Source organism: Elgaria multicarinata, chromosome 13 (assembly GCF_023053635.1).
Source record: "Elgaria multicarinata webbii isolate HBS135686 ecotype San Diego chromosome 13, rElgMul1.1.pri, whole genome shotgun sequence".
Lineage (NCBI taxonomy): Eukaryota > Metazoa > Chordata > Lepidosauria > Squamata > Anguidae > Elgaria > Elgaria multicarinata.
In genome coordinates, this window is record NC_086183.1 from 12,362,633 (window position 1) to 12,373,415 (window position 10,783).

A 10,783-nucleotide genomic window follows, 5' to 3' on the forward strand; every position below is an offset into this window, starting at 1 on the left:
AACTCTGGGTTTGCGGCACAAAACTAGCACAAAACTTTGGCACCGGTTTGGAGTTTGTCTGAAAACGTGAATTTTTTCTCATTCACCAGACCACACCTAAGGGTATGTTGTTCCCGGGCTTCCTGGGGCGGCACAAAACTCAGGGTTTGCGGCACAAAATGACACAAAACTAGCACAAAACTTTGGCACCGGTTTGGAGTTTGTCTGAGAACGTGAAATTTTTCTCTTTCACCAGACTACACCTAGGGGCATGTCGTTTTCACACTTTAGGATGCGGCACAAAACTCGGGGTTTGCGGCACAAAATGGCACAAAACTAGCACAAAACTTTGGCACCGGTTTGGAGTGGATCTGAGAATGTGAAATTTTTCTCATCCACCAGACCACACCTAAGGGTATGTCATTTCCCGGCTTCTTGGGGCGGCACAAAACTCTGGGTTTGCGGCACAAAATGAGTACAAAACTTTGGCACCGGTTTGGAGGTTCTATGACAAAGTTCATTTTTTGGTGTGTTAACTACGAACCCCCGCTTGAAGTATCAATACACAGCTGTTGGTGGCGGCACAAAACTCGGGGTTTGCGGCACAAAAAGGCACAAAACTTTGGCATATGTTTGAAAAAGATTCTAGGTTGGGGGGTTCCAAGTTAACAGAGCTGCACAAAGATCCCTCTGGGTGGCCCTGAACAAATTACATGCAGCAAGTATAGGAAGCCTCCTGTTCTGTCTGGGGAGGGAGGCATTTCTCTTCTTCCCCAGCCAACACAGAAAAGCCATAAAATTCAGGAGCTGGGGCGGGGGGTACTTGTTAATTTGGATCCAGGCATGGGGGCGCAGGGGGGCTTTAACCCTTTGTCCCCTCTGCTGTGGAAATGATCCTAAAAAGGGGGGGCACCAGCAATTTATATATGGATAAACCTCTCTATCCAATGCAAGTTCCTCCCCCCACCCCATGTAAATTTCAGGCATAGAAGCCCAACCCTAAGCAGGGTTATTTGCATTGCATTGCAGGAGCAAACAGGAGTCCCTCCCGCCCCCACAGTGCAAATTGTAGTGGGAGGCATCTGTTTGGAGGCCCAAATTCAGTTCCCTACTGTGGCATTAAGGCCTCGGGGGGACCTCTGGGCTGGTCACACTCTCCTGGTTTAACCTACCCTGCAGGGTTGTTGTGAAGGTAAAATGAAGAGAGTCCCAAGCATGCAATCCTGAGCTTCTAGCTTGGAGGAAGGGGTGAGGGTGTGAGGAGAGAGATAAAGTTGAGCAATGATTAAAAATAACAACCAGTCTGCCCACCCTCCTGAAAACATAGCCTTCCTCTGGAGAGTTGGAGAAGAAAGTTGAGACACCACCCACCCACCAGCTTGCAATTTTAGGTCAGCCCCTCCAGCCCGACTACTTTTCTGAGTTGTTTTTCGCGCAAAATGTCAAGCGGTGTCTTTCCAGGCTCCCCTTTTAGACACAGCTACGAAACGTCAAGCGAGTGTTTCCCAGGCCGGCAGGCCCGGTTCCAGGCCCTGGTTTCCCACTAGCTGCGTGGGGCGGTGTTTCCTTCTTTCTGCGGTTGACTCAGCCTTAGGTCTCCTGTTGAGGCTGCCTCCCTGTGCTGTTTGAGAAAACCCCCAAACGATCGGAGGGAGGAGGAGGAGGAGGAGGAGGAGGGAAAGAAGAAAAAAGAATACTCAACAACAGAACCAACTTCTGCTTCTCCGAAGAGAAAGAGCCGAGGTGTCCACACATCACCCTGCTGCGGCCTTCCTCTGGCCTGGTTTGGCAAAGCAGAGGTACCCCACCTGGACAGGTAACAGGAGTTCCTGCTCCTCTCTTTGGCCTGTTGAGCAAAAAGGGTTGGGGGGTGGCGAGACCCCCCACACGCCTGTTCCTTTCCTGCCCACTTTCTTTCGATTTACTGGAGCATATGGGGAAGAGGGCTGGCGAGGAAAGACGAATATCCGCTGCTGCTGGGTGGGTCGGCTGCTTGCGTTTCATTTGACTTTCTGGCCGCCAGGTCCTGTTCAGCTGCAAATACCTGTTCGGGGTGTGCCTCCAGGAAGGTGTTGTGTGTGTGATGGCAGTTTGTGCAAGCTGGTTGCCTAAGAGTTGCCATGTAGGTATGCTGTTCTTCTGTTTGTACCTCCCACCAGCCTCCGCTGGAGAGGCGGAAGGGCAGGTGCCGGAGAAAGCCGTGGTACCCTTAAGGCGCAATCCTATGCATGTTTTAGACTGGAAAAGTCTCACAACTCCCAGCATTCCTGGCTGGGGAATGCTGGGAGTTGTGGGTCTTTTTCTCCGTCTAAACATGCATAGGATTGCACCCGTAGGGAATTTTATATTTTAGATCTTTATACATGCACCCACCTCTGAAGGAATGTGTATACATTCAAAATGGGTAAGCTAGCCTTGTTGCATTTGGGGGCCCTCCTACGAAATGGGGCCCCGGACCTCTGCCACAGGGTCTCAGTCTGGTGGCATGACTGTCTCCAGAGCACCCTGCCAGTGACAGAACTTCCTCTTTGCATGAAGTTCCCAAGACGGTCCCAAGCCCATTCTTGGTTTGAACGGTCCACCTCTTCCCAACGAAAGAGGCCCGCTGAAAATGCATCTCCCAAGGGGACCCCGGCCCCGCGACAAGCCACACGAAAGTAGCAAAGACGGTGTATCCGTTGCCTCTCCCTTTTTCTCCCAGGGCTCCTGTGCTTTTCCCACGGGCTGTGCTGCAGGCAGAAATCAAGCTGGGAGAGCGCTGCACAGTGCTGTAGCTTTGTTCCAGGACAAGCGGCCCCTGTTGAAAGTCTGCCTGATGCAGAGTTGTTTAAAAGCACAAAAACTGTCAGAGTACAAGCTGGCAATTACGTTTGGGAGTATTGTCAGGCGTCCGGTTGTAAAGCAGTTTGCTGCTGTTGTAAAAAAAAGAAGAAAAAAAAAGACTTGGTAGTTGTAACTTAACTCTGAAGGTGTGAGCAAAAGATCAGAATGTACACTTCTTTCCCTTCGGCACGTAGTTCTTCCCAAGTTCTTTCTGTTTATGTTGGATGTACTTTACTTGTGTTTTGTAAATGAAAAAAGCCACCAAAATAGAAACAAAGCTGTAATTCAAAGAGAAAACATTTTGGTTCTTTTTTAAAAAACAAAAAATCCTGTTTCCATTCTGAACAAAATGCTTAAAGTCAGCATAACTCTGTCCCTCCTTTAGATTGGGTTATCCTAGCCCAGCTGTGGGGCATTGGTGGGCCTCCAGATGTTGTTGGACTACAACCCCCATACAACCTGCATCATCCCTGGCCATCTGCTATGCTGGCTGAGATGATGGGACTTGGAGTCCAACAGTATCTAGAGGGCCACGGGTTTCCTGCCCCTGCCCTAACCAGTGCTGCAGTTAGGTAAATGTAGACTCTGGGCTTAAGTCTTACTCCACTACAACCCCCAAGATGGTAATGCACATTATTTCAAAATTGGCTAAATTGAGCCTTGTTGCATTTGAGGTCCCTCCTCATTCTGTTGAATGGGCCCTAGCACTGTGCCCCAAAGTCTTACCTGACATTCCTACAGAATATGAACTTGGCCCTTCTCTGCTCTGGTTTACTAGCATGGTAGTTGACCTTCTGGGGGCACTTACTCACGGAGACGCTTTTTCAACCATTGTCCTTAATGTCTGCTACCTACCTTGAGCAGGTCATCCAGGTGGACATTAAAAATTACTTACATACCTATGTACTTACAAAATGTGCAATCGCTGTTACAGGTTCCATGAGTTGTTAAAAATGTCACTCCACCCCAGAGGCAGACGCATTTCAGGATTTAGAATGATAAACAGAAATACAATAAGTCCTAAGAGAATTGGGTCAGGTGATCACAGTTTTTTGGGGGGGCGGGGCGGGGGATATCCTTCTTATTTGCATCCCAGACTTCACTTTTAGATCCTGAAACATTGTTGAGTTGTTTTAAGGGTGCAATTCTATGCATGCTGAGATAGAAGAAAAAAAAGTCCTACAACTCCCATCATTCCCAGCCAACCATGCTGGTAGGGTATGCTGGCAGTTGTAGAATTTTTTTTCTGTCTAACTATGCATAGAATTGTGCCCTAAAACATTTTGTCTATTTAGGTGAAATTTGGAAGGATTGCTTACGACTTAACAAAACTAGAGCTACCATATATTTTTGGGAGGTACATTTGCCTTTTAATGTTCTCTTTTTCATCTCCTGTTTATGAGAGCCTCAAAACAACAAAGTCATTCTTTAATTTGCAGGTTCTTCAATTAAAATAACTGTACCTGTCAATCAACTAAAGTTTTTTTTTTTTTTTAAAAAAAACATTGTTTAGGGTAACCATATGTCATCTGCTGAAATTTCCTTTTCAATACAACTGTTAAAGATACAGGAGCCCTGTCTTACTTTTCATATGGTCACCCTAACATTGATTAATCTACTGATTAAACGATTTAAAAGTTTAAGAGCTTTGGCTGTTGGGCGGTTTAAAAATACCCTTGTTTTTTACATCCTGAATTCAGGTGCATGAGGTTTGTGCATAAACCCATGTGGCTGTTCGCTGTTTGTTTAGGTAGCGTGTGCCTGTATGTCCAACTGGTGGAGTTTCTGTGCTTTGAGAGGTGCTTTCTCCGTGTCACTGGAGATGAATGTTTCATCAATGTTTCCATCTGGTTATTTTTGTTTCTGCTGTGTTTGTTTGTACTCTGTGTACCCGGCTTTTTCCCCTCCATGCCACCCACGATTGTGGCCGTGGCCTCTTTCGGTGTTTCCAGTGTGGACAGAAGCAGAACCACAACCTGAATTTCTTTAGATCTGTGGTGAGACCTCAGTCATCGCTTTGGATCCTTATTTGAGGATGAGGGGCGTTTGTTTGGGTGTGTTTAAAGGTCCTAGTTTATGTGTAAACAGGACATGGGCTTCAGTAGAACGTTTGCTTTTCAATTGCTTCATTTGCCTTATCAGACCAAAGGCCCGTCTAGCCTGGCGGAACACGAGTGTGAGGGCACTGTCCTGCTCACGTCACTGACTCTCATCCTAACCTTGCAAGGTTACAGTGAGGATAAAATGGAGAGAAGGAGGAATATGTAAGCCACTGGTCTACAGCAACTGGTATACAGAGGCCAATGGAGTGTAGTGTGTTGGAGTGAGACTCGGAGGATCTGGGTTCTAGTTCTGACTTCACCATGGAGTTTACTGGGTGACTTTGGGCTAGTCACTGACTCAAATCCTGACCTTGCACGGTTATAGTGTGGATAAAATGGAGAGGAGGAGGTATATGTAACCCACTTTGGGATCCTTGCAAGAGGGGAAAAAAGCAGGATATAATTGCACTAATGATAAAATACTGCCACCCAGGGCTAGATCTTCTGGTAGGGAAATCCATAGTTTAACTATGCAGTGGGCAAAGAAATTCTTCTTTTTGTCTGTTGAGCCACCCATCATTTAGCTTCAGTGGGTGACCCTTGGGTGTAGCAATATTTGAAAGAGAGAGAGAGAGGAAATTCATCCCTCTATCTACTTTCTCTGCATCTTTCTCTAGTTGTTTTTCCCTCCTGGGCAGACTCATGGAGCCCTGATGGTTTGGGACTAAAAGTTACTGAATGGTAACACTTGGACTGCAGCTCTTCAGAATTGCCCAGATGTTCCATATAGCATATATGTACCCAGGAGTACCTTTCCCTCTTGTGCTTCAATCACTCTGATGTTCTGGGTGCTGCTCTTACCTCCTAGTTACATAACTTTGAACAAGGCCTGTCATGGACAAGCAGCTGATACTAGAACAGGAAGGAGCCCACTGAACACCAGAGGCATTCAAAAATCTCTGCCAAGTAGGGTTGTCTTTTGGCTTTGTTTGAGCACATGAAAATTTTAGAAGAGCCCTGCTGGATCAGACCAAAGGTCCACCTAGTCCAGCATTCTGTTCACACTTTGGCCAATTAGCTGCCTGTGGGAAAACCACAAGCAGAACATGAGTGCAACATCACCCTCCTGCTCATGTTCCCTGGTACTCATGTTCCATATCACCTCTCATACTGGAGGTAGCATATAGCCATCAGGATTAGTAGCCATTGGTAGCCCTTCTCCCCCGTGAATTTGTCTCATCCCCTTTTTACGCCATCCAAATTGGTGGCCATCAGTACGTCTTGTGGAGGCGAATTCCATAGTTTAACAATGCACTATAGGAAGAAGTCCTTCCTTTTACCTCTCCTGGATCTCCCACTAACCAGCTTCTTGGGATGACACTATTGGGTTCTAGTATAATGAGAGAGGGAGAAAAATGTCTTCCTAACCACTTTCTCCACACCATGCATAATTCTGAGCATGTGTGCAAAGCTACCAGAGTCAAGCAGATGCTCTCAAGCAGCCGTGGTGTTGCTGAGGGTCATGCCACTACCTGGGAGGGGAGAGGAGTGAGCAAACTATCCAGCCATTTCTATTCATCTCTGGAAAATCACTCTAGGGATTGTAGAGGTGTCTTTCAATAATACATTTTTTGGCGCAAACACTAGAATTATTAAGAGAGATAGGAAGCTGTCTTATCAGTTTTGTCTACTACACTGACTCACATTTCTCTCTCTCTCTTTCTCTCTGACTCGCATCTCTCATTCTGCAGGAAATGTTGAGTTTCTAGTCCACAGTAGATTGTATGCTTTGTTGTGCACCAACATTCTGGTACACTACGCTCAACATCTAAGGTCCTCCTTCGGGTGCCTACTCCGAGGGAAGCTCGGAGGATGGCAACAAGGGAGAGGGCCTTCTCTGTGGTGGCCCCCCAATTATGGAATGATCTCGCCTGGTGCCAACAGTGTTATCTTTTCGGCGCCAGGTCAAGACTTTTCTCTTCTCTCAGGCAGTTAACAGCATATGCTGAATTTTTAATTGACCCCGGAATAGTTGTTTTAAATCGATACTGTTTTTAAATTGATATTGTTTTTATGCTTTAGATGGTTTTAAATTTTTGTATATCTGTTTTTAATGTTCGTTTTTAACTTTTGTAAACCACCCAGAGAGCTTCAGCTATGGGGCGGTATATAAATGTAATAAAATAAATAAATAAATAAATACTGGCTCTTCACAGACATGGGGAAAGTCTCTCTGCTCAAGACCCCAAAGAGCTCAGCCAGAGGAGGCAATACTAGGTAGATCAACCATCTGATCATGTATGAGGCAGTTTTCTAGTAGTGCCTTTTTTGGCTGGCAAATGTCTTGGGGTCATTTTGTGCTACAGCTGAAAATGTCTTGACTGAGCAAAATACACATATACACACACAGTGCAAACAGTGATGCAGCTAGGTCATTTCATACCCTGGACTTCATGGCTTTATCAGAGGGGTTCCCCTTTAGACAGATATATATTATATATATTACTTGACTTATGAAGCACACCACTGACATTTCTGTTCTCCCTTCTCCGCCATTCCAGGCTTCACAGCTACTTCTACATTCTTGATATGTTTTGGGCTGGGGAGGGGGGGACTCTTTGCCAACTCAGATTTAAAAGAAAAGAACGCTGAGCATGTATAGTTTTTCATTTCAAACTCGTTGAATTCATGCCACCCTCACCAATGCAGGAACAAGACGGACTTTGCATCTTCCACCCTGATACTAAACTCATTGACTTGGGAGTAGGCACCATTCTGTTGTCGAAAAGGCTAATAAAATAATAAACTGAGCATCTGTAACTCCGTGTCTGGCCAGTCGGCTGCCGCCTAACTCTAATCTGTTTTTTTTAAAAATGAGAAAATAGACCCCTGGTCCAACTAGCCTAGTATTGTCAACACTGACTAGCAGTGGCTCTCTAGGGTTTCATGCAGGATTTTTCCCTGGCCCTACCAGGAGATGCTAAGGCTCAAACCTGTGACCTTCTGCATGCAAAACATGGGTTTTGTCACACTGAGCCATGGACCCTCCCAAGAAAGGTTGCTGGCACAAGCAGCATCAGGTGCCACGCCCACGCTGGCCTGAGTGCTAATGCAGGCCCTGTTTGTTTCCATCCTCATTTCTTGTCACTCTTTGGATGGATGTTTGAGGCCCCACCTGGACTGCGTGAGCCCTAGACATCAGCCCTAAGATCCAGCCCCCATAGCGCCATAATATGTGAGCGGCAAGAGGCGCATGCAGCAGTAGCGATCCAGTTGCTACCAACCGGTAGGGTGACCATATGAAAAGGAGGACAGGGCTCCTGTATCTTTAACAGTTGTATTGAAAAGGGAATTTCAGCAGGTGTCATTTGTATATATGGAGAACCTGGTGAAATTCCCTCTTCATCACAACAGTTAAAGCTGCAGGTGCCCTGCCCTCTTTTAAATCTGGTTACTCTAGTACAGCATGAACGCCTTCTCCCTTGAAGGCAGCCTGAGTTGAGCAAGGCAGGGAAGACCTTGCACCCGCTCACCAGGTGGCTGGGGGTGAAGCCATGAGTGAAACAACTTGGCCCTGTCCCTCTAGCTGTAGGGTATTTTGGTGCACAGAGGTGGAATGGGGGAATTCCTTCTGTCTTGTTTGTCCCAGGAGAAGGAGTGCCCCAGGGTGGGAGGCTTTGCTTTGCTGGGCTGGCACAGGTTCAGACTGGGAGTGCTGCTTTTGGGGAAGGGCATCAGGCAAATCCTGGACTGGATTTCTGGGTTGGAGTGGAAACCTGTTCTCCTTGGACGCAGACCTGTCGGTGACTTTGTGCTGGTGTCCGGCATTGACTCATCACTCCTTGTTCCTGGGCGACACCCCTCCATCCTCAAAAACATTAGGCTGCCTGGCCGCCTGCCTGCTTTTTCTTAGAGGTGAGGCAAGTATTATTTCCACAATCGCAGGAAAACTGACTTGAAATACAAGTAGGCAAAGTGAGACAGGTACAATTGCAAACGCCCTTATCTTGCACGAGGATTTGCGTGCTTTCATCCAGGAAAGAAGCGTTGCAAATTTGGAATTTGCTGGGGTGGGTGCAGGGGCATGCAGAGGCTTAAGCTTTGAAGTAGCTGTGGTATAGCAGGTCCCCACATCCCTGTGCCATGTAGGTGTTGTTGGATTCCAACTCCCATCAGCTGCAGCCAGCATAGCGAACGGCCAGGAATATTTGTTGTCTGAAACAGCTGGAGGGCAGCGGACTGGGGAAGGAGGAGAAATAGGAATGTGAGTGGAAGCTGGCAAGGCAGATGAGGCACCAGCTTGGAGAGACGTTTGCACAGGAAGGAGGACATGGAAGCAAAGGAGCTACCCTTGCATGTGAGTTGGCTCTCAACCTTCCAATTAGGTCTTTTGAAGCACTGGGCTGTTCACACAACATGCTAACCCATATTCAGTGTGGGTTGTTTGTTGAACCATAGGTTAATGTGTTGTTTGAAGCCAGAGAGCATTTTCCACAGGGTAGCTTACTAACCATGCAGTGTGGTTTGTTAGCGACCCTAAACAACCCAACCACAAACCAGGGGTTCTCAAGGTGGTTTGTTTGAGGGGCCGTAGCTCAGTGGTAGAGCATGTGCTTTGCATGCAGAAGGCCCCAGGTTCGGTGCCCAGGTTCGGGCTGGAAAAGCTGCCTGAAACCCTTGAGAGCTGCTGCCGGTCAGTGTCAACAACACTGAGCTCTGTTCCTATGCTACTAGGCCCTGCTTTACTTCCACCAGGTTCTACCCAGGTTCTGGTCCACCTCTCCCTCTGCTTCATCTCATGAGATCGCTCTTTCAGATTTCAGGGCAAAGAATAAGCTAGACTTCCCTCACCCAATGCCCTCCAGCTGTGTTGGAAAACAACTCCCATCATTCCCAGCCAGCAGGCATGCTGACTGGGGATGATGGGTGCCGTAGTCTCCCCCCTCCTCCCCAGCTAGAGGGTTCCGGATTTGGGAAGTCTAGAGCAAGCCACCAAGTATGGCTCCCTTACAGGAAAATGTCAAGCAGCCGCGTTGCCTCATTTGCAGATAACGCTCTTTCTGACACCTCCTTGTGCAATTTCCTCCCCTTCCAGTTGCTCAAATGTGATTCTTTCCCAATACAAGGCGCTTGCCTAGTCTTGCTGGCTGTAGGTGGGTTAGAGAGAAGGGAAAAACGGAAGTAACCTCCAGATGAAATGTACTTTATTTACCCCTTAAGAAAAGCAATGTTGCCAGTTAATCACCACTACGATTCGTAGACAGAAAAATGTCCTACAAGTCCCAGCATTCTATGCTAGCTGGGGAGTATTGGGAATTGCAGCACTTGTTTCTGTCTAAACATGCATAGGATTGTGCCCTAGATGGTTTAATGCAAGGGTGGGCAGGAAATAGGTTTCCAGATGTTTTGGACCTCAGCTCCCGGCATTCTTGACGATTGCTGGCAAGGGCTTCTGGGAGTGGAAGTTCAAACATCTGGAGATCTATCTTCTCCCCACGCCTGGCTTAATGGATGCATTCCGTGCACCCTTCCCTTATAACTTCTGCGAAACTCTGGGCTTGTATCGCATCTCCTAGAATCAGAAAGTTAGAAGGAACCCTAGAGATCTTGTAGTCAAACCCTTTGCTCAAAGCAGGAGTGCAACTGCAACATCTCACTGCGCTCCACTTCACACCATTGTGGATAAACCTGTAGGCTGATGTGTTACTGGAAGATGGAGCGGCAAGGAGGGAAAGGCTGTGTTTGCACAGGGTGTGCCTCCATCCCCACAGTAAGATCCGCCCTGACTCCGCTATGGATGGCTGTAAAAAATAAATAACAATGCCCATTAAAATATCTCCAGGATATAGCTGCATATTTGCAAGGAAGAAATGTCCTGGAACTCCAGCCTTGGACAGGGGCCAGGCTGAAAATGAAGCATTAGTGTGTATGTGTCACCC